Source organism: Euphorbia lathyris, chromosome 3, assembly GCF_963576675.1.
Source record: "Euphorbia lathyris chromosome 3, ddEupLath1.1, whole genome shotgun sequence".
NCBI lineage: Eukaryota > Viridiplantae > Streptophyta > Magnoliopsida > Malpighiales > Euphorbiaceae > Euphorbia > Euphorbia lathyris.
In genome coordinates, this window is record NC_088912.1 from 108,808,559 (window position 1) to 108,833,852 (window position 25,294).

Here is a 25,294-nt window from a genome sequence, read left to right on the forward strand (position 1 = left end):
TCCTTCAAATCCGCGACCTTCCATGGGCAATCACCTTTGGAAAGAATTAATCTTTCAATCAGAGAGTGTTCGCATAGCGCGACTCGTCTATCATAAGTCGATTGTGTAATTTTAACCGAACCGATTCCACCAAATTCATACACCGTTGCTGAAGTCTGTGGTTGATCTCTTCTTTGCTGAATCTTAATATCTTTTTGCACTACCTTGTGGAGCACTCATTGCACTAGTCTACCTCTCTTCCTAGCATTCCGTTTGGTCATGCTTAGTCAACAAAACTGAGATGGTATTCCGGTCTTATAGGGACAACACAAAATTAGATAATACATGCTAAGTAGTTAAGTAAGCTATCAACTCGACATGACAACACTAGAGAGAACCCGCTTGACAATCCATTTGACACAATTACAAAAATTTTCATTTATAAAGGTAATGAAGGTTTAGCAACATATCATGCACTGCATTCAAATAGTTAATTTTCATTGTTTCATTCATCACACAAGGTACACTCAGGACCATCGGTGCAATTTCCAAGCATGCAATAGTTCACATATCTCCAGTAACAATTAGGACCATCCGTGCAATTTCCAAACATGCCCACTACCTTCTACCCCGTTATCCCTTCTTTCATAGAAAGGGGTTCAAGACTACTAAGATGGTCCGATCCGAAATGGAAAAATAGATCCTTGCTAAGCTTCTTTCCCAGGTAGTTGCTGGTTGGCGGCCTTGTAACTAAATTCCCCACTCCATCATATGCTACATCGAATCAAAAGATTCATCCAATTGGGAATTTCAACAACAGGATCTTTATCTCACTAACAAATCTGAGGCTGATACCTGAGAAGTGGAGTTCCCCTATTTCATGCCTAGAAGGCCCTATCTATGCTACTAAAGCTGGTAAAGGAAATGAATGAAATAAGCTTCTTAAATTCGCATGTGGTGAGCCAAACCACGGAAAGTACATGGCTTCATGTTCAGAATCGCTTTGCTCAAAGCTAGTTCTTTTGAATCCTTAGATTGGAGAAAACCTGATAGAAGCCTCTCACAATCGAGATCAGCTTCCATGTTTCTGTCATACCCTACGCTGCTGCCAAGGGGTGCTTCAAATCCGCGACCTTCCATGGGCAATCACCTTCGGAAAGAATTAATCTTCCAATTAGAGAGTGTTTGCATAGCGCGACTCGTCTATCATAAGTCGATTGTGTAATTTTAACCGAACCGATTCCACCAAATTCAGACACCGTTGTTGAGGATACTATTTGTACTGGTATATTCTGCTTTAGAACTGATGAGAATGTCGGAATTGTTGTTGTATTAATGGGTTCGGCTTCGTAACGGAGCTTTGGATTGAAAAGAACTCTGATGTCTACGTGATCATCGAGGGTCATTGGAGAAGCAGTTGAAAGCCACACGACCCAAGCATAATAAAACGCAGCCCATCAGAGAGAAGGATCGATAAGCCTTCTCAATAGCTTCAAGACGAAGCTACTGACTCAAGTGACAAGGAAGTCAGGTCAGCAGTTGGCCTGGACAACTTGGAGACAAAGTATTTCCAGGAAATGTTCAGACGAAGCAGAAAGCTGTCTGTAAGAATTTTCCTAGAATGTGGAGACACTTTGACCAGCTTGAGCAAAAGCAATTGATCCCTGACGAAGACAGAAAATGCAATGTTCTTATTGCCTGAAGACCCTGAGCACTGACCGGATGAAAGCGATAGGAAGCTGTTTCCCTCCAACGGTTATTTCCAAATTCGAAATGACCGGTGCCTCAGATGTCACTATAAATAGGCCTCTCAAATGATTCATTCGATGCAGATCTTCATCAAGTTGAAACGCTGACCAAATACCAACTCGAAGTTCTATCTTGAAAAGCAAAGCAAATTCTTACACCAATTCATACTTTTGTGTAAAAGTCTGGAGTGATTCATTCATTTAAAGTGTTCTTAGGTTTTGTTAGAACAAACACTTTATCATTTGTAGAAGAATGAAAGGAGAAGCTGAGTTACTCGGTTATAGCACCCAACGGTAGATATAGTATTGAGTAGAAGAGTAGAGGAAGGTAGATATATAACTATCTTGAGCTGATCCCTGTAATGGCTAACAACAACACTCATTTCCTCCCTAGAAATTAGACAACTCAGATACTCCCTGAGGGACTATCCATCACTAGGCCTCCATTATTCTTCCGGTCTAACTATACCTTTTGGAAGAACATGATGAAAAATCTGATTGAGGCAACAAATATAAGTGCATGACTTTCTATAGTCCAAGGCCCATTTGTTCCCTATGAAACTGTTGACGGCCAAAAGGTCATTAAGGAAGAGGCTAAATGGTCAGAGGATGACCTCAATAAATTGCAAAATCATGCCTCGGCTATAAATATGCTTCATTGTGCTCTAGATGCTGCAAATTACAATAAGATTTCAGGTTGTGAGTCAGCACAAGAAAATTGGAAGAAGCTGGAGGTCACCTACGAACGAACCAGCAAAGTCAAGGAGTCCAAGGTGAACCAAGATATGCGGCTGTACGAGCTGTTCGAAATGAACAATGGTGAAGGCATCTCTGAGATGAACTCAAGATTCACCAATATAATCAACGAGCTTAAGAGACTAGGCAATAACTCCACTAAGGAAGAACAAGTGAAGAATATACTGAGGAGTCTTCCCCAAATCTGGCAAGCAAATAAAACTGCTTTTGAGGAAGCTTATGACCTGACCACCTACAAGTATGATGAGCTCATTCGATCTCTGCTAACCCACGAGATCTCAATGAAGAACTTTGAGGTGAAGGAAAAGTTTAAGGACAAGAAGCAAAAGTCTCTTGTCATGAAATCTAACTCTACCGATAGTGACTCATCGGATGATGAAGAAATGGCCATGTTCAGCAGAAAGATGAAGAAGATATTCCGCAAGAATGACAAGTACAACAAGAAGCCATTCAAAAGGACTGACAAATACAATGCCGAGCCTAACAAACCAGGACCCAAAAATCTTTGGGTACCTAAGAATAACTAGTGTATTGCAGGTTGGCTTGAGGTGGGCTGAGAAGTCAAAGTTATGGTACATTGACAGTGCATGCTCGAGGTATATGACTGGTGATGAAGCTCAATTCATCACACTCGTGCATAAACATGGAGGAAGTGTAAGTTTTGGAGACAACAAAAAGGGTAAGATAGTAGGTTCAGGAACCGTTGGTGGAAATCCTACTATTGAGTCAGTCTCCCTAGTAAAAGGACTTGAATATAACCTAGTAAGCGTAGCTCAGCTGTGTGATAGTGGTAGAAAAGTTATATTTGATACCTCTGGATGTAAAATACTCGAGGGCAAAACAAATGAATTGATTTTAACTGCCCATCGTGTTGACAATGTCTTTATGCTCAATTTGGAAAAGAAGTTTTTAAAGAATATATGCTTAGTGTCAAAGGAAGAAAATTCGTGGCTATGGCACAGGAGACTTGGTCATGTAAGCATGGACCTCGTGGCCAAATTACCAAGAAAGCAATTAGTTGAGGGACTGCACAAACTTAAGTTTGAAAATGATCAATTATGTAATGTTTGTCAGTATGGAAAACAAACTAAGAAATCTTTTCAAAGTAAAAATATTGTCTCAACCAAGTGTCCACTAGAGTTACTACATTTGGATCTTTTCGGACCAGTCCAGCCGCTAATCTTGGTTGGTAGGAGATTTTCCTTTGTCATTGTAGATGACTTTTCTCGGTACACTTGGGTCATCTTGCTCAGTAGCAAGGATGAAACTTTTGAGATGTTTTCAACACTGTGTCGAAAACTTAAAAATGATAAACACCTACAAATATCTCACATTCGAAGTGATAATGACTCAGGAATTTCAACAGCTAAACTTTGAGATCATAAAGACTCAGGAAACTATATCCTCTTCTTCTCAGTGCACTATTGAGCAAGTCGCTGAGGCTGTGCGACTACTGGGACTGACTCAAGAAGAGATGGACACTGAGCAAACTAAGACCAATGACATCTTCCGTTATCCCAAGTGTACTTATGAGCATGTCAAGCATCACACTTCGCAGCGCCATATCTATGACACTTCCATGCTCCAGATGCATCATCAGTCCTATGCCAAAATAACTGATACTATCACTTGGCTGGGTAAGGCACTTGAGTTCATACTCAGTGCAATAAGTGTCACCATGAAGCTCCCAGTGCCAACTATGGAAACTGGACTGCAGCTGTTCAAAGGTCTTAAGGAGAGTACGAGTTAACTTCAACGATTCTCATCCAGACTGACTCGTGCTGTTCAAACGGGGAAGTTTTATGCTTCTACTCCTAAACCAAATGATGCTGGCAAAAAGGGGGAGAAAAAGCAAACTGCAGAAGGAACTCAACGGAAACAACCCGTATCTACTTCTGCTTCCCCAAGCTCTCAAAATAAGCAACAAGGAACCCCACAGTCTAGTCAACAAAAAATCTAAACAAGTCCAGGTCAATATAAGATAGATAGATTTTTCTTACTTGCTTGTTTTTGATTGATAGTCTTTGCTGATGTGTTGCCTTGTTATTCTGAAATATATAAGAACATATCTTTTTGCATAAACTCAGTTAATCATTATATCGTCTTTATCTATTTGCTCTATCTGCTGTGTTGAACTCTTGATGAATTTTCTCAAATGTCTACATGCTTAAAAATCATTGAACTAAATTAATTAAACTTATGAACATAAAAAATTATATAAGTGTTGGCCACTGAGTAACACTACTCAGCATCCACGAACTTACTCAGTTCACTTCTACTCTGATAACTGAACTTCACTTTCCATTCAACAAGTATCAAAACTGAGTAAAGATAAAATGTTCTAAGTACTGGCCTACTTCTGACTCTGACCTTAGACTTACTTGATTAAACCTTAAAATGTTTAAAGTAAAACTAAGTCGGTGGTTCAACCCTTATGGGGAAAATTCTCATATGTTAAGAAATGATCAACTATCATGGGGGAGCTCAACACTGAGTTCCTAATTGAATATTTTTACCAACATCAAAATGGGGGAGTTTGTTGAAACACATTTCCACATGATTTTGATTTGACAAAATTATTTAAAGTATAGTTAATTTCTCATGATAAAATATTCTAACACATTAAATGTAAAGCGACAATAAGCCATTTGCCTCCAACGAAGACAGAAGATGCAACGTTTTGACCAGCCTGAGCAAAAGCAACTGATCCCTGACGAAGACAGAAGATGCAACGTTCTTATTGGCCGAAGACGTTGAGCACTGACCGAATGAAAGCGACAGGAAGTCGTTTCCCTCCAATGGTTATTTCGAAATTCGAAATGACCGGTGCCATAGATGTCACTATAAGTAGGCCTCTCAAATGCTTCATTCGATGCAGATCTTCATCAAGTCGAAACGCTGACCAAGTACCAACTCGAAGTTCTGTCTTGAAAAGCAAAGCAAATTCTTACACCAATTCATACTTTTGTGTAAAAGTCTAGAGTGATTCATTCATCTAAAGTGTTCTTAGCTTTTGTTAGAACAAACACTTTATCATTTCTAGAAGAATAGAAATGAGAAGTTGAGTTGCTCGGTTATAGCATTAGTATTGTGTACAAGAATAGAAGAAGATACTCTTCCATACTCTGTAGCTATTTGTAAATGGTTTGTGCTCTATATTTAAAGAGCTTAGTAGAGGATTCAAAAAGTTCGGAAGGATTCTGGGGACTGGACGTAGGCAAGGACGCTGAACCAAGATAAGTCTGCTGAGTAACATATTTCTAACCCTTTACTCCTTTATATATTGCTTCCTAAGTATTGCCTAGTTAAACGCTAAAAAGAACATACACTGAGTTGAGTGATCTGGGAGTTGAGTGACCTGGGAGTTGAGTTCAGGAATAGACTTAAGTGCTATCTCCTGACTCACGGTAGAAACAGTTTAGTCAACAATTGACTGAGTCTGTCTCTAACCTTAATTAGTGAATTTATTTTAAATAATTTCTAACCCCCTGTGGAACTAACTTTGTCACGTTATACGGGACCAACAAATTTTAGTTTTACTTTCTACTTGGAATGTAAATCCAATAGTGCGACATTCTTAATATTTCGGATGACAATCAGTTTTTTGGGCCAAGTTCAAAGGACTCATAATATATTCAACCTTCTTGTTTTATAAAGAGATAAGGTGTACTAATAAATTAAATGTTTACAGGGCAAGAGCAATTTTACCCTTAACATCTAAAATAGGGCAATTAGGAGTCAAAAGCAATTTTACTCCTGAATTTAGCAAATTGGGTCAAGTTCAAACATTATTATTAAAAACACAAATTTTGTTCATTATTCTACACCAAGGTATGTTGATTCTAAAAAATAGATTTAATGTTTTTGTGATTTAATAATACAATAGGAGATGAATATTTTGGAATTTGGTGAAATATTTGAATTTTTTTTGCAACTCGTACAAACTATAATATATTTTTTAACTTTTGTTAAAAATCACGTTTAATCATATATTTGTGATCTGTTATAAAATGACACACATGTTTAAGTGTAGATGATAAGATTCATGACCCATAAAATAATTTGATAAATAATTTTTCCAATTGACACAACTTGCCAAAGTAGGAGTAAAATTGCTCTTCGCTACCAACCTTAAGGGTCAAATTACACCATTTTAGATGTTAGGGGTAAAATTGCTCCTATGTACAAATGTTATGAGTATTTTTCAACCTTATCCCTTTTATAAATTTTCACAAGAAAAAGTGCTAAGATCTAATTAACAAAAAGGAGCTGCGACCTTCCTAATTGAGCGAGGTTAGGCCAATACTTCCTACGTCCTCGAACACTACCAAATAATATTTCACTAAGCAAATATTACAATAGAGAAAGAAAGAGAAAACAACTAAGTCTTAATTTCATTTTTGAAAATTTCATATATCTTAATTAGGGACTAAGAATGTACTTGACATTAATGTAATGAGATCACAAAAATCACTACATTAATGATAGGAAATCCCATCATTAAAAGTCTAATTCCACTCATTAAAGGCTTTTAATGAGCAGAATTTTCCCCTTGAGGAAGCCCATCCTACTAAAAGTATTAATGAGCGGAATAATTCCGCTCATTATTAACTTACAATGAGTGGATAGTTACCCTTATTAAAAACCATGTATAATGATTAAAATACATTCATTAAAAGTATTTATAATGATTACAAATATGCTTACTAAAAGTATTTATAATAATTAAAAATTCCACTCATTAGAAATATTTACAATGATTAACTCTCATTATTAATATTTATAGTGAGTTATTTGGATTGAAGGGAGCTGCTCTAAATTAGATATATTCAAATCTCAAATAAATTAAAATATCTTAAATCGCACCAAATTTAGTTGGAAATGAAGCCCTATGGCTTGGACATATATAATGTCAGGACATTTCCTAGATATACTGCAACCTGTAATTCAAATCATGTTTTTTATATAGATTGAAATATTATGTTCGATTAAGTATGAATATTACAATGTTATGAAATCAATTGAACCAAAAAGTTAAGCTAATTAGATTTTGAATACACAAATAATCAATCTTAACTTTTAGCATATGCACAAGAAACTGGAAACTAATATGAGTACCAAAAAGAAACAGAATGGATAGTAGAACAGAAACTGATCATTTTGACAAACTAAAGTGGAAATAATAATAAAATGAACTTTAGATGAGCACAACAAATTATAATACTACACAGTAGACAACGAAAAGTGCAAAGTCACCAACAAACTTCAAACATTCACAAGGAAGTAAACTTAATTAGAGAATATTCATGAGTGACATTAAACAAAATTTATTGATGTCGTAAGAATAATGTGAGGAACATATGAAGCATAAAGACAAAATGGAGATGAAGTAAGAACAAGAAGTATTTGAAATGCAAAATTGGACATGATTAATTACTTATTGACAATGGTCTTTCGATATCCAGTCTATATTATGTACAAATTATTCTATTAGTGATACCCAGTCTATATTAGGTACAAATTAAATTAAGATAATCAACATGGAACCTGACTTGATTGGTAGCAGCAACATGTCTTACTGCACAGGGAAATATTATTTTTTGTACAAGGAAGAAAAAGAAATTCAGAATCTTTAGTTGCACTGAATACGGCAGTAGTAGTAACATTTTGAGGGACAACGGGAAGATTTCTCTGTTCTGGTGATAGGAAGATTGGGTTCAGATAAATGCTTTAGGAAAACAGAATCATAGAAGGGGCAGAGCATAACTATCAACATGCCATTAGAAATGGAGGTTAGAGACGGAGGTGAATCAGAGTTTAGATGGCCGGAGATGAAGATCAAGAAAAGAACGAAGAGAAATAGGCTAAAGAGAAGAGAAAGAGGTCGACCATTTATAATCTACATATGTGAGTGTTGGGGCAATAAGAAAACATAATATCAATTAAATGAGTATAGAAGAAATTAGCAACTAATACAGTATAGGATTCTATAAGCAACTAATACATGATAGGAATCGTAAAAGAAAACCAACTTGCAAAATCTATTATACTCTGACTATTCAACTAGATAAATTTCCTTAGAAAGATTATAATAAACAATGTTATGAAGAATTTCTTTGTTTGAAATGTAAAAATAAATGAATGGTTACCATATTTCACCAGCATGGCCATGTTCTCGGAAGTTTGTCAACTCAGCTGCATATGCAGCAGCCAAATAACTTTGTAGACCTAGAGCACTGATGTTCCATCACCATCTGGTTACCGATCCTCCTTCTCATAACTGTGCACACATATTACACGAGCATAGAAGTCAAATTCCTTAGAACCACTTGAAAACCACATCAAATCAACTGAGAGCTCTATTATTTAAATACTGTTGTCATGTCTGTCTGAATAAACCGCAAGGCCCCATCCATAGTAAAAGATTCAAATCAAGGTCAGCACTCTGCAGTAATTAACCTTTGTCAGTTGTTGCAACTTCTTTTCTGATCTTCTGTATGTTCTTTCTCCGTCCCATCAGCAGCAACCCAACCACTGATGCCACTGGCAGCACTTATCCCCTGTGTCAATGCCATTTTTTTTCTCACATCAGGCATATCAATGTTCTTGGATGCAAAACGAGCAGGACGTGGAACAGTCAAGAAATCCAATATCCTTACAGTGGAACCACACAAGCTACAATCTAGCAAAGGTGACCTGGAATCATATCTTGACTCTATCGCTTTCCCATTGTCCCTTTTCGCTGAAGCAGAGTGTGCTTTCATGCTTGACCTAGGATTATATGAGAAATGGACTTGGGCCAGAGCAGGGGCAAGAGAACATGCATTTCAAGTTGATTCAGAAGAATGTTCTTCACACTTTTGAACATTCAGAAGCCATCTTGGCTCCCAGCAACACAGACTTATAACTTCTAAGCCTGCTAAAGAAAATATTTCAGGAAAGCATGAGTCAATGAATCAGATAGATAGAGTATGCGAAATTAGAAAAGTGAGATCATGCAACAGGGAGAAGAAAGTAAATAAATGAGCACTCAAAAAATAAACAAAATGCACTAATGCATCTTACACCAGAATACACATAGAAGCCCCCATATCTAGAGCTCTCAAGATCCGGTATGATTTCCAGCTTGAAATATCCTCCTTCAGAAATAAAATTCTATGCCTGGGATAAAAAGCGTATATTTTCTAAATTTGAATATGCATTAGAAACGCAGGAAAACCAAGACACGTATCCAATGCATAGAAACAATGACTGTCATAAATATAGTCATGGGAAATGGAAATTTAGTGTATATTTAAGTAATATCGAAATTATTTTCTAAATTTGAATATATTTTCTAAATTTGTCTTAAATATAGTGTATATTTAAGTAATATCGAAATTATTTTCTTTTCTCTTTGAGCCATGGAAAATGGAAATTTAAATGGAAACAATATCACGATATATAATTTCTAAAAAAATATAGCTAGAAATCGAAAATGGAATCAGAAAAACAAAAGTGGAAGAACCCAAAACTGATGAAAAAATTTCGTTGCAACATAGAATCTATGAGGCAATTGCTCGAGATCAAGTCATAAAAATGAAATAAAAGATTCTAACAATCTATGGGATAATTTTACCCTCTATAGAATTTATAACATATAATTAATACATTAATGTTAGCTTACAATGTTTGTTCTTGAGTAGGTGTTCACCGGAGCTGTATTGTATTGTTACTGTTATTATCATGGCTTTCCATACTTTCCCAGAATAATTCTCAAAAAAATGGCTCATTTTCTTCTTGCTCTCATGTTACCCATCCCATGACTCTCATATAATTCTCTCAATTCCGGATACCGAACCTAACTCTTCCACCATATCTGACCCTCCTTTTCAACACATTATCTGATCATTCCTTTAATATTTTGTTTATTTTTCTAATTGCATTGTAACTTCAGTTTTATGACGGTTAATTTGTTGAGATTGCAGAGCATGGAGATAACTTTGCTTCTTTTTTGCCATTAGGTTTTAGAAGTAGAAATCAAATGAACAAACTCATAAGCTCTGATAGCATCTTATATAATAGAGAAACAGAAAAATGAAGAAATCCAGAATTTTTCCTTATCGAAAACAATTACATATACATGTATTTATAGTACTGATATAAGTAAAATTACTCAAAAGCCCTCAAACATATTATAATATCTAACATCCTCTTCATGCAAAATCAAATCATAAAGGAACAAGCTCATTTGGACCAAAAATACAAGATAGCAAATGCTTACAATCTGCAAATACCCTTACATAGTCACTCATTATTCTATGAAAAAGTTTCAACTATCAATTTGAGTTTGGTAACGTTATAACAAAGAAGAACAAACTTGAACTTCCTTGGTGAGAGGCATGATAAAGGTACCCCCAAATCTGAGGTGTTGTTGTCACACTTAATCCAAACTTTCTTGCTTTTAGTCACATTTATGAATATTCCACTACCTTGCATCTTCAAGCAGGAGGCAATGGCTCTTCTTGCAATATAAATCTGACAAATGAATATTCCGCCTACACATGACTTGAAGCTTGGACAAGAACATGACATGGAATCGAAAATGATAGCAAAAACCACCTGAGTGCTCGAACAACGGGATAAAGAAGTTGAACTTAAGTCAGGAGGTTGAAGCAAGGTTCAGTGGTCTTCAATCGGAAAATAAACACATTTCCTTACTTGGAAAGTGGATAGAGAAATTCTCTTTGGAGTTTCCTTCAAAGGAAAAACAATTGAAAGTAGCTCTAAAAGAAACTGATGGAGTGCTTAATTTGAAAAGAGAATAACTTGACTCCGTGCAAAAAGAGCATGAAGAGTTCAATAAGGTGCTTGCTATGAAAAAAATGCAATTGGGTACAATTGAGAAGTCATAAAATGGAAGAATTAGAGGTCGTCCAAAGAAGGCTGCTGCCTTGACTACTCCAGGTGCCATGACTGCTCCAGCTGCCGGTGCTCCTCTGGCTGTTCCTGCAAAGAGACCAGGACCGTCGCCAAAAGTTGCTGGCATTGGTCAACCAAAAATCCATTAATTTCAACTCATGTTCCTTTCATGTTCAATTCTAAAATCATTTATTTGTAAGTATCCCTATGGCTTTTAACCATGTTGATGCCGACATTATCACATTTAATATCCTTTAATTTCAACTTATGTTTCATTAATAAGAAAAGACATTTGAATGATACTAAAAAGAGAAATTTCAATATTAGTATGCTTCAAAACTCATAAGTCCTAAAAGGTATTGAAAATTAAAAGGTATTTAAAAAGCATTCTCTTTTATACTATTAGGTCCATTTAACATACCTTCATATCATCTTCTTCTTTCCTCTTCTCATATTCCCTGAAAAATTGTAAATGGAAGCCTTTTTGAGATTTTTGGGTGTTGAACTTGAATACAAAAAAAACATGAATCTTAGTGTTGTTGTAAAGAAATTATATGGGTTTATTTTTACGAGTAAGTCTTAAATCTGAAAATTGCATAAGAAAATCCACCTCCTTTGAAGAGGTTTTATTTTTATGAATTTTTTTTTATAAATATGTCAGCCAACAAAAGATGTTCGAGACATTATAACAAGCTAGAGCCGAGAGTGAGGAACTATTGTATTCTAAACTCAACTCAATAGCATTGTACAACAAAGGATATTGATCATACAACTTACAATATAATGAACCAATCAGTAAAACAAATGTTCTCATTTTTTTTTTGATCATTTGTCATTTAAATAATGCAAATTTCAGGAGTAAGAGACATGTTAACATAAACAAGAAAATGATAACTCTAAAACTCAACTTACTTGCAACCGATCAATAGTTTTCGCCGGCGACGTTCTGCAATCAATGTTAGAATATCCTTTTTTTTTCTCCTTCTGATTTGGTATAAGTGCCTACAAGACCTATTGAAACACTCACATCTTGACATGGATTATCCTTTTCTTCAGCATCCATTTCCCTGCACAACAATAACTATACTAAAATCATCATGTTTTCCTGTTTAAATCAGCTGTTGTCTAGAACAACTCAGATTTTTCCCTATCTGTTCCAATTTCATTTGATTTCTTAAACATTCCATGATAGATCTCTTCAAATTTGTCAATGGGTTTTGATTTTTTTTTTAAAGAAGTCATTCCATGCCTCGATAGCTATTTCCTTACATAACTCTTTCTGTGTTTGTAGAAACAGTTTCGTATTTCATCAAATTCACATATATACAAGTACAGAGAGAGTGTACGTACATTTGCTTGAAAATCACAGGCAGAGCAACAAACAAGACTTTCTTACCTATGTTGATGATCTAGAGAAGTCCTAACAAATTCGAACTCATATGATAAAAGAAGACAATATATTTTTTTTTTGTGGAGAGCTGCACATATATGACATTTGGGAGGCTAGGGTTTCTGTAAAAGTAATCAGTTTGTTTATATATGAGATTTGGGAGGTTAGACATTGTCTAAGGTTAGATTTGTAATTAACTTTTATCTTGTAGGGTTTCTGTACCTGAATCATTGTATTTAAGATTAAACATTTATTTGATCCATGTAGTGTCAAATATTTTGTCATTTGGTCCCTCTGATGGATACCATTTGGCCTCTAGAATATTCTCATAGATGAAATATTACTCCCTTCATCACCCATTAGCTTTAAAATTAATTTTTCAATACGGCTATAAAACTCATATATATATACTCTTTTTATGTATTTTTTTTTTTATAATTTAGATATACAGTAAAAACCTCTTTGAATTAATAATGTTAGGACCATGAAATTTTATTAATTTATAGAGATATTAATTAATCAATAAATTAATAATTATTAACTTATAGAGTGATTTCCCATGAGAATCCATTTAACTCCATCCCTTGTCAAAACAAACATAAAAATAAAACTTAGATTAACGAGAATTCTTTGGAATAAGTATTAAATAAACTAGTCACCGATAACGGTACCAAAAACTTTATAGGCTTAAATCACATATGTCAATTAAGAGCAAGTTGACTGTATCATATCAAGTAGTAGAAGTTCTAAAGAACAGTGTCGATCCCCAAGAGACTAGTACATAATGCCATATTCATACTTGAATTCTATATTACATAAGGATTGATTTAAATGTATTTTGAACCCAGGACGATGTCGTAGTATTCTCTGTCATCGATGTAGAGACTGACTAAACTAGATTCCATCAGGATTGAATAATGTAAGGATAAGACAATGAATATAGCACGAGCAAAACGATGAGAAAGAAAAAGCTGCGGAAGTGAAATATAGCAAGTTAAGTTTATGAAAGGCGGTTGCAAAAAACATTCTTACCTAAAAAATATAAACACTCTTATGGAGAAGAGACAAACAACATATATATATAACAAATTTAGTTGTTAATATTTAATAAAAGAAATTAAACTATATTAATAACACCTTACAAATCTTTTAACATAATTAATATTTAGAATGTACAATCTAATTTTTTCGTGGGATTTTTTTTTTTGAAAAATGTACAATCTAATATTTAAATAATTGTAAATCAAGGTTTTTCTTATGGTCAGGTTCTTTTATTATATAAGAATAAAATAGATTCGGATTTAAACCGTTACGAAGTAAATTTCTATTAATATATTATTTTGGTAGGCAAGTTTCAATCTTATATCAAAAAAATTAAGTTTACTTGTCCTTTTTTTATTCCATGTATATCCGACGAAGGTGGTATCTGGTAACGATATCTTCGTCTTTTGCTCACCTAAAGCTTAGGTCAGTTGTGCCTGTGTATTAGAACCAGGGATGCCAACACTTAAATACTACCCAGGTAGGGTCAATCTCAAACTCTTATCACATTTTCCTAATCCATAACTTGTTTGCATCTCATACCCGTCACATTTAATTCGGGGTACAATTACCCGTTAATCAATAAATAAAACAAAAAATATTACAAATTCAACAAAGTATAAATTTAATAATCATCCAGCTAAAAGTTGAACAAATTGAACCTTAATCAATAAGAATAAATTTTAATGATATCATTCAATGGTTAAAAAACAAAAAGTTTGGGTTTGGATCTCACATCTTAGATCTAAAAAGCAATGAGATTTTTTAATATATAAAAGATTTATAACGGGTACACTGTGGGTATTCTCATATATGTTTGATACTAGTTTCATACACTTTTATATAGGATACGAATAGTCCTATTATAATCTGGTAGTTTCGGGTACTCATGGATACAGTACCAGTTATCAACCCTAATCAGAACCTACAAACCCTATGAATATAACTACGCGTGAAGTACACTGCCCAATCAGATACTACTATATGATGGTAACTTTCTATTTCTAGGCTTGTTTTCATACTAGGGATGGTAACGGGTAGAGTACTTGCGAATACTGTAAATCTCAAAGGCTTATCCGATTATTTTTTAATTACCCGTACCCGTCCTTTCAGTTAAGAATCAATAAATAAAACAAAAAATATTACAAATTTAACAAACTATAAATTTAATAAATTATCCATCTAAAAATTTATAAAATTGAACCCTAATCAATAAAAATAAAGTAATTTAGTGGTATCACTCAATGGTTAAAGAACAAAATGACGATGTTGAAATATAACGTCATAACTGGTCTAATTCTTCTCACCTGGCCCTAAAAAAATAAAAACATTTATCTTGAAATTGAAAATGAAAGATTCTCTGCTGTATTTCATATTTCTACCTTATAAAAGACCGTCTCAGCCTCCGTCTTTCTCCATCAGCTCATCCAAAAAACGTTCCAGGCTCTCAAACTCAGCCCTCTGCTTCTTCTTCTTCATCAATGGCGCTTCGTAAATTGTTCTCGAAGCGTCTCTCAGGAAGTTACACGGCAGTGTCTCTTCAACATTCTCCAATCTCTTCCCCTGCCTCATTACAACAGTACCCCCAAATGCAGCCAAATCAAACTTCCACAAAGAGTATCTCAACTCGCTGGAATCCATAGAGAGAGGATTTTTCTGTCGTTTCCTTCATCGAAGATCAATTAACGAGCTGCCTAACTTCCTTTCCATGCATGTCGAGGAGAAGCTGAAGGAGAGACTCAAAAGCATCACTGGAGATTGAATCCGCTTCGATGGACTAGTTCTTTCGACTCCGGCGAAGGAATCAGAGGCTATAGATCTAAATCGTTTCAGAATATCGGTTGAAGAAGCCAGGAAAATCTTGAGACTGTCTCAGATGGAGAAGTTGAAATTGAAGCTTAGGCAAATTCCCGAAAGCTCAATTCAATATCATGAGTTCGTTCAGATCTGTGTTGAGGAGTGTGGAAACGAAATCGAAGGTGTTGAGTTTGCTAAGAAGTTGGATCAGTGTGGAAATGTGATCGTTCTTGGGAGTATTGTGTTCCTCCGCCCGCAGCAGGTATAACTGGTTATTGTTTTGTTTCAATTTTTAATTTAGATGTTCTTAATTTTAACGGTGATATTAACAGGATTTTGTGATTCAATTAATCATATGAGTGCTGGTTCGGCCGGAGAAAGGCGGAAGAAGAAAATAAGTAGTCATGCATAATAGGTTCGACTTAGACATTCAATATTGGCCAAGCAGAGCATAGTAGTTTGGATTCTGCACAGATATCTGTTTTAAAACCACAAACATAATGACAGATTTTTGGAAACTGATACATGCACAAGTGGATTTTTTTGGATAAAGATAAAATTTATTTTTTAAAACTAGATCAAAATAATATGTACTAATATTAGGAACTAGGCTTAATGCATTCTTCACCATTAGGGTTAAGGTATCAAAATAGGATTAAGGTTTTTAGAAAAGTATAAATTTAGGTTCCATGTACAAAATAACACAAATATATGCTTACCGTTTAAAAAAATGTACCAATTTAGATATTGATAGCAAAACGTGACCCGTTATTCATATTATTCAGTTAAGATCTTTCAATTGTATATGGAGAGAGAAGCCAGAACTTAATGGATTAATATGAATGATGTGTCACATTTCGTTATCGAGCCTAAATTGGTACTCTCTTTTAAACGTTAAACCTGCATTAGTGCTATTTTGTACATGAAGTCTAAATTGATACTTCCCCAAAAACTTTAAGTCTAGTTTAATACGTTTTCCCTGAACTTATATATTACTTAAAATAAGTTAACAGTCAATTTTTCTGAGACTAAAAATATATTAAACTTAGAAACTAACATGTTTCAACAGAAAAGAGCCATTAATTATTAGAAACCATTTGTTATTTTGTAACCTCGATTCACTTTGGCCTTGCATATATGTTCTTCCTGAGAACCTCCATTGAGCCTTCCTTTGAGGGCTATTTCCAGCGCGGATTCAAGACAAAGCAGAAGAAACTTATGGAAATTCATAATTTTGATCTTCGTAAATATAATGAACTCCGAAAAGCTTTTTATTCGGACCAGGACTACAACTTTCCTTACTCCCATTTTTATAAGCCTGGAAACGGAGTGTGAGCCCATTAATGGACATAATAATAATGTATCCAGTAATGAAAATGCTAGAAAGACAAAAAAAAAAAAATTGGTTATAGTTTACAAGTACATACACCTGTGGATGACAAGTTTTTCCATTTTAGTTGAAAGTTTTAGTCCACTTGGTGTAGTAGCAAGATATAACAGTAAAGAATAATAAATGAATACATGTTATGTACATGTAATTATTAGGATGCGTTTATGAGTTCCTTTTTTAATAGCATTTTGTTACCATTAACAGGTCCATTTAGTTTACCTCCTCTATGATGTTGTTGTTGGTAAATCAAACAGGAGGTATGTAACGAAGCCCAGAACTCTCATTTTTAATCTAAAAAGGTAAACATGGGGAGAAAATAGGATAACAAAGACGCTGAGATATACAATCAGATATGTAACAACATTTCCTAAACTACCAACATTCTGCATAGAAATAGAAATATTTTTAAACCAAGGTAAAAAAGAAAATAGCATGACTCATAACCAAATAAGAATTCAAGCGAGAAACTAAAATTGGAGAATCTCTTGTAGAAGCTGTACAAGCTAAGATAGATGGAAAAATTAATGTAGAAACTTATTGAATTAATTAGGAATTGATACATATTGTTTCTACTCTAAACAACAAAATAACTTAGAGAACATCATAGGAATTTCAAAGAAAATGGATAAGGTCAACACACAAACAAAAGGACAAAATACGACAACAATCTCACCTATCAACCTACAATTGTCTGGCATTAGGGAAAGCAATGATGATACAATTAAGAGATACAACTAAGTAAAACAATACAACACATTACAAAGAGAGATGAGTCTCAGGTCTTTCATTAAATCTGGAGCCTTACATTTTTCGACTAAAACAATAATGGTGTCATTTAAATTAGCAGGAAATTCACCTCCCAAGCTAACTCGAATAAGCACTAAAGATATCACGACCAATGCAATGCCAAAAATGCTGATAAAATCCCGGATTGAGTCTATCAGGCCTCGGGGATTTATCAGGTTGCATCTAAAACACTATAGTCTTAAATTCTTCATAAGTAAAGGGGGGCAACAAGACCATGATTCATATTATCAGAAATAGATTGGGGTAAAACATTTAATGTATCAGCAAACAAAGTATGAAAATTACAAACATGATTACTCTACTCGCCTAGGTCCTCAATCACCCTCTTTTCGTCATCCCTGAGAGCTGTATTAGGATTCTATTTCCGTCGTGCTTTAATGCAAGAGTGATAAAATTTTGTAATGAGGTCACCATCTGTAAGCCAAAACACCTTCGCCCACTGCCGCCAAAAATTTTCCTCCTGTTCAAGGAGGAGATTCAACTGTTGTTTTGATGCTAGAACCTGTGACACTGACTCTACATCCTCCTCATCACTAAGCTTGCTAATCAGGCCCTTCAATACTCATTCCCTCTTCAAAAACCAACTTTGATGTTCAGAATGAAGAGAGAGATGCGACTCTAGTATTTTTTATGTTGGTTCGTTGTGTCTCTCAACTCTAGGGGTCGTGCTTCTCTAAGGGGGACAATTAAAGAAGAATGAAGAGAGAGATTAAGTTCATTTAAATGGTTTACTGCTTCTGTTGCCGAGTAATTATTTATGTTCTTTGTATTTTCAGCATAATATGTTTTTTCTAATTTCTTTTCCCAAAATTACAATGAAACTTGTTCTGTTTCATCTGGAACAGCAAGGGAAGTATATAGAAATAATTTTGTGACCCAAGTGTTATCTCGATATCAACTAGTAGTAAACTAGGCAGTAAATGTAACAATATTGATTAATTTCGTTTTCTTTCACAACCTTACAAACCATTTTGTTGTTATTATTTGTCTCAATCTCGATCTCATTAATCTTTATAATTATCTTCATTTCTTCATTTTTGTTTGGTTTAATATATCGTCTGCATCTTGAATTTGTCCAAAAAAACTTGATGTTTGTTTTATTTTTGGCATATGATATATTAAACCAAAAAAAAGCAAAAAAAAAATGAAAAAATGAAGATAATTATAAAAATTCACAATAATGAGATTGAGATAAAGAATGAGAACAAGAAAATAGTTTGTAAGATTATGATAGAGAACGAAATGAATCCATATTATTACATGCACATCTCCAGATAGCAATTTTCGTGTTTGCACCCGCACACACCATACAAGACAAGCTAAGCTAACATTATTTTGCAAGAAAACTAAAGTATCTACCACCATTATTTTGTGACCCAAGTTTGTGAAAAAAAAAAATTGTATCACTAATTACATGGAATAGTCCAATCTCTTTTATTGCTCCATACCCCAAAGATGAGCACCCACGTCGTGCATAAGACAACTCAGTTCATTATGTACTTTATTAAACGGATCGAATATTGTCTAATTTATTCCCAAAAAAAACAAAGAATTCTAATTACTTGCCACTTTAAATGTGCATTATAAATTCAATACGGCATTCGATAATGAGTTAGCGAATATACCTTTCATACTTTAATACTAAAACACAACGATGCATTCATTTCTGATGCAACTCTCATAATGAGTTAGCCAATATGTCTCTCATTGTCACCCGAAAACAATATATGCTCAAAGGAATGTTAATAACGATTTTCAAAGTTTTCTTAAAATTAAATCTACCATTGTATAAACAACTCAAAGCATTTATAAGGGTCATTATTTACAAATGCAGATCTCAGGTCTCTTAAAATCAAATACACCAGCGCCATCAATTAAGATAAAACATGTATCTCCAATTTCAGATCTGAAATCAAACACAACAAATTTGAATCGAAACTTAATTTGAATTAAAACATTGAGCTGTTATTCTATTTTTCCCTTTGATGAAAAGATCAATTACAATTAATGATGTATAATATGAAAAATTGGAGAGAACCGCTTTAGTGTACAAACACAAAGGAGTAACACACAAAACAAATAGATTATAAATTACATTAATGCATAAACAACAAATAAATACCAACAATTTGTAAACATCATTTTATTGGCATTTATTAATTGGCTTAGAAATTGACAATTGTTTACTAAAAGCTATTGGAGTGTTAGTGTATTTTTGACCCACTCTGGCACTTGTCTAAGATTACAACAAGATAGGCATGTTTCAATACCAAGATAGTCACTTTTCAATATACTTTTGGTAGGAAGTTCATTGATTTGAGATGAATTACACACATGGTCCTTAGACTTTAGCCTCACTTTCTTTACATGCCTTAACTTTCAAAACCAACATAAAATTACCTAAATTTTAACCCTTGCTAACATAAAATTATCTTATTATAGTAAACGATCCAAATATAAAAAGAATTAAAATATAATGAGACATTGTACATATAGTTTATTAACAATAATAATAAGAAAATAATCCAATTGTTCATACTTGAGATTCCGTCTAGCATTCCATTCTTGAAGTATATAGACAAATCGTTGTGCTTTTTTTGTTTGAGGACAATATTCTAATAAATAGTGGTCACTCAAACCCCTAGAGTCATTACTGCTCTTATATTTTACATATCCAAGTCCAAAGCAACATCAAGTAAATAGAAAGCATATATTTTAGTAGTACTAATAATGTAATTCCGAAGATAATAATGCCTGAAACTCATTCACTAGAGATTTAAAGAGAAAAGATTCAAATTGTCATTCTTCATATTCCCTCTAGCATTCCATCAGTGAAGTTAGCCATAAAATGGTTGTGCTTTTTTGTTTGAGGGCAACTCCCTCTATCATTCAATTAAAGAAGGTACCTCTAAAATGTGGAGCATCAATAGGACCAGGCAGGTTAAATGCGATTGAACTACGCATGAAAGGCTAAAAATTTTGGCCAACATTATGAATATTTTCGAATACAACTCTACAGACTTCTCACCTGTTGTGGTCGGGCCTTCTATATGAACTCTACCATCAATGTCCACAGTGAAATCATCTGCAGTAAATGAACAATAATCTACACCATAAGCTTATTAATCGCACGTCTCATAATAGAGTAAAACCTCTATAAATTAATAACGTTGGAACCATGAAATTTTATTAATTTATAGAGGTATTAATTTATCGAGTATAAAATTAGTGATCTGGCCGAAGTCGGGACCAGAAAAATTATTATTTTAAAGAGATTATTAATTTATCGAGTATTAATTTATGAAGGTTTTACTGAGATATATCTTTTTTTTAAAAGAAGGTTGTGTTAGAAATCTTAATTTTTATCTGCTTTTTTGAGTGTCAAGTCTATAATTACTCTCCTTATCTATCATTGGGGGGTTGTATTAGTTGATTTTGATATTCAAAATTTTGTTTTCATTAAAAGAAACTTAAGCTCTCTTATTGAGGCTAGCATAGATTCGGTTGTTAAAAGTTGCTAGGTTTGTTAAACTTAAGCTAATGTTCATGCTTGTCGATTATTTAAGTAATTATACAAACTCACATACCCTAATGTGTAGGGCATCGCATTGGTACTCTTAATAGCTTTTTCTAAACATTCCTTTTTTCTTATATATGCATAAATGGTTTTTATTAGGACCCACCAACCAAAGATGCATCTAAACAACAAAAGATCCCTAAAATGACTTTAATTTATTTAAGATCATAAACTGATCACAAAACAAATAGTACTTAATCATCCATTTTAACAACAAAATTAAGCAATCAACAAGACCAACTGTTGTGAAACATAAAGTTCGTCATTTTCCATTTAAATAATGCAAATTTAGCAGTACCAACGGTAACATAAAAAAAAATTAGTAATTCAAAACCTCAACTTACTTTAGCCTCTCGGAATGGATTTTTTAGCAGGCAACATTCTGCAATCAATGCTAGAATATACTATTCTTTCTTTGTTTCTTCAATATCATTTTTTCTGCACAAAATTAACTAAGTTAAAATCATCCACTGAAAAAAAGCAGCAACAACCAAATATGGAAACTTGAGAAGACAAAAATAACAAAGTCCATACCAAAAGAAATTTGAAAGCCATACATACATATAAATTACAACATTACAAACACAAACTAAAAACGAATCCAAGGAATTTGCATACACAATTTTGAATCACATCAAATGAATATATATACAAGTTAGGAGAGAGTAGACTTACATTTCCTGGCGCACGCAGAGCAACGGCACTTCTGGAAATGCAAGCTACTATCTTTCATATCCTACAAGTTGAGCGAAAACTTGTATCCAAATTAGAATTTAAAGTTTGGATTTATGGATTGAAATCAAATAATTGGAGAAGGGCTCCTCAGGATTTCCCTTACCTCGATTACATGTAGTAACTTTACACATGGTAGTATGCACTTGCTATGCACATTAAACTAGAATGGATGGAAACCAGAGATTGTGGCTTTTGATATGAGCAAAGAGACGTTCTGCATAGTGCCTCGACCTACTTGCTTAATCAACTCAATGCATGAAGTTTCAATAAAATTGCATGTTTTAGAAGGCTACATTTGCCTTAGCTATTTCTTGGGAGAATGGCAGTTTCAGGCAAAATTTTATATGAGGAAGAAGGATGGAGTTGATAAATTTACTTGGATAAAGTTATACTCTGTTACAAAACCCCATTTGTCCATTAATTGGTTTGAAAATGTCAAGCTTTTGAGATATTCAAAGAGAGGATATAAGATTCTCTTCTTTATCTTAATAGGGATCATATTATTTGGTATGATAATAAAAGGAAAGGTATTGGAGCACAGTTGAAAGTATTTGATTACAATTTACATTGATTGTTATTGGAATAGTCCAATTGTTTGTCTTGAAAGTCTTGTGTCATTAGGTGGTGGAATGGTCTTTTGACGGGTGTACTCATGGCTTAATGTGCATAACCAGTGCATAAAAGAAAGGGAACTAGTTATGAATTAAAATTATCATATGAACAAAAATTAGCACATCCAAGGTTTTCAATGATGGCTAAATCTATTCATATTTCCAATTGGTTTCCATAAAAATTAGCACACTAGCTTACCTTCCTTGCTCGCCTCAGCAACCATCATTACATATATATCTCTCTGTCCTTATAAATCAAGTTAATTCGCTGATTAGGGATAAAATTATGGATACTTATTTCACTTGAAGCAACTGAACATGTCCGGATTTCTTTTAATTTATTAAAGGTTGCAATCTAGATCTTATTTATATATATAAACACCTCGTGAGAATATACTATAGATTTGTAATTAAACATTCCAAACTAGATCTATTCAGATTTTCCAATTGGTTTTGATAAAAAAAAAAAACATACCCAATAATCTAACAAAAACTCTTGAGATAGGAACTAATATTAAAATTGGACGAGTTCTTGGTCTATCTTGGCAGCTTAATTCCTAGTAGTCTTTTTGTTGATCAGGGATCTCATCAAATACAATAATCAAAATTAGATCTGTCTAAATCTGAAATCCACCGTCTTTGAACAATAAATTTATTTATTATGTCCATGAAATGTCTGAAAAATAGAACTAATTATGAATGAGAGACAAAGATGAAGAGAAGATGCTGACCTGATCCTCTTTCCACAAACAATTTCAAAGAGTTGAGAAGCTCTGTGTGGCTTGTTTTCAAAGATAGTGAGGGTGAAGGTTGGAGATTATGAATTTAAAGAGATGCAATTAGGGTTTTTATGGAATTAGTTAACAGAGAAAAGATAAAAGCCAAAACCCATATTATATTGGGCTTTATATAAAAAGAACCCTAATTATTTATTTTGGTTCTTTTGAAAAAATATTATAATATGAATATGAGATTAATGTAGCTGAAATTCATTAAAGAAAAAGTGAACTAAAATTAATATTATAAAATCACAATTCATTTTTAACATTGAAAGTTATTATTTTTTAAACTGTTAGATTTCTTATATACATAAAAATAACTAATTAGTTTAGTCTTATCATAGTAAATTAAGACATTTCGTTTGAAACCATCCATTATTAAGCTTAACATTGTATAGATGGAGCAATTTCCACCAAACTTCTCTACATGGAAAATTAAAGACCGTTTTCTGTCAAACCCTTACCATCTAGATACAACATTGGATTGTTTCATCGAATTTGCCCATAAAATGACATTCATGTGTTGATGATATGGCGCTCAATATAATTGAGAAGAAAAAACTTTGAACAATAGCTCTTACAATTGATTTTAATGTTTATCAGGTATCTTACATCACATGATTTTTTTAAATAATTGAGTATCATATCATCCTTATGTGAATGTTAATTGATTGTCAAGTTTAATGAAATGAGTGAATGTGATACATATAGGTGGCAAACATTTGTAACAAGTGGATTTTAGTTTGTTGTGTAATTAGTTCGGTTTTACTTTCTCGCAAGATTAGCATCTTTACAGTAACATTATCAGTTTAAACTTCACACTTGATGCCCAAGAAATGACAGGTAGGAGCCTTTATAATTAGCACCTTAAAGAGCTTAAAGTCTCAGCCAAGCAATTCAAGGAGTAAGCAAAAGTAGTCTATGTTTAGTTAGGAGTGAATCAAGCTTGCTATTTGGATTGATATTTCACTGCGTGTATTAATTTTTTGGTAAGCGGACTAAACATGGAATATGCCATTTTCACCTTTATTTTCCTTTAATGCATTGTTATAGGTTTATTGAGTGGCACTTGTTACTTTTTGGTTGGTAGGTTTTTTATCCATTGGAGAAAGATGAAAAAAGCTAAGTTTTCTTTTGCTGAAGTATGGACAAGAACTTGACTTCAAAGCCAAAAAGAGATATAGCAGAAACCACCTGAGTTCTTGAACAGCGGGATAAAACGTTGAACTTAAGTATAACGAGGTAGAATCAAGCCTCAATGGCATTCAATCGGAAAATAAACACATTGGTTGCTTGAAAAGTGGATAGGAAAATTCTCTTTGGAGCTTACTTCAAAGGAAAGACAATTGACGTGGCTTCAAAAGAAATTGATGGAGTGCTTAATTTGAAAAGGAAAGAACTAGACTCGGTGTAAAAGGAGCATCAAGAGTTCAATGAAGAGCTAGCTTTGAAAAAATGCAATCCCATATAATTGAGAAGTCAATAGAACAACAAAATGAAGAATTCAAATCAAATGAAGACAACTTGGGGTTGTTAGAAGTGTAGTTTGAGGAGTGTTGCAAGAAGCTTTCTGTCAAAAATAAGCAATTGGAATCAAATAAAGCAACAAACGTCTAATCTGAAAACAATAAGCAATATATACATGCTTTTGAAGCTAATTTGAACGGGTAAATTACATCCATACCCAATGAACTTTGCTCCTTTTCACGGTAATGGTTATTAGAGTTCTTAGAGATTATATTATTTTATTGATAGAGTTTATCTTAACCATACAGTTAGCTAG

The 25,294-nt window shown here is 33.6% G+C and overlaps 1 long non-coding RNA gene and 1 pseudogene across 2 annotated transcripts; one reads left to right on the plus strand and one right to left on the minus strand.

Moving 5' to 3' along the window:
* Window positions 1-15,296: 15,296 nt before the first annotated feature.
* Window positions 15,297-15,880, plus strand: LOC136222855 (calcium uniporter protein 4, mitochondrial-like; annotated as a pseudogene).
* A 3,397-nt stretch (window positions 15,881-19,277) lies between these two features.
* Window positions 19,278-23,536, minus strand: LOC136224405 (uncharacterized). 2 transcript variants are annotated; one of them, XR_010686412.1, is made up of 3 exons: window positions 23,464-23,536; window positions 21,731-21,824; window positions 19,278-20,894 (listed from the first exon to the last, which is right to left on the minus strand). It is a non-coding gene; the product is annotated as an uncharacterized lncRNA (long non-coding RNA). The 2 variants fall into 2 exon arrangements; XR_010686411.1 differs by lacking the exon at window positions 23,464-23,536 and adding an exon at window positions 22,062-22,560.
* Between the last annotated feature and the right edge of the window lie 1,758 nt (window positions 23,537-25,294).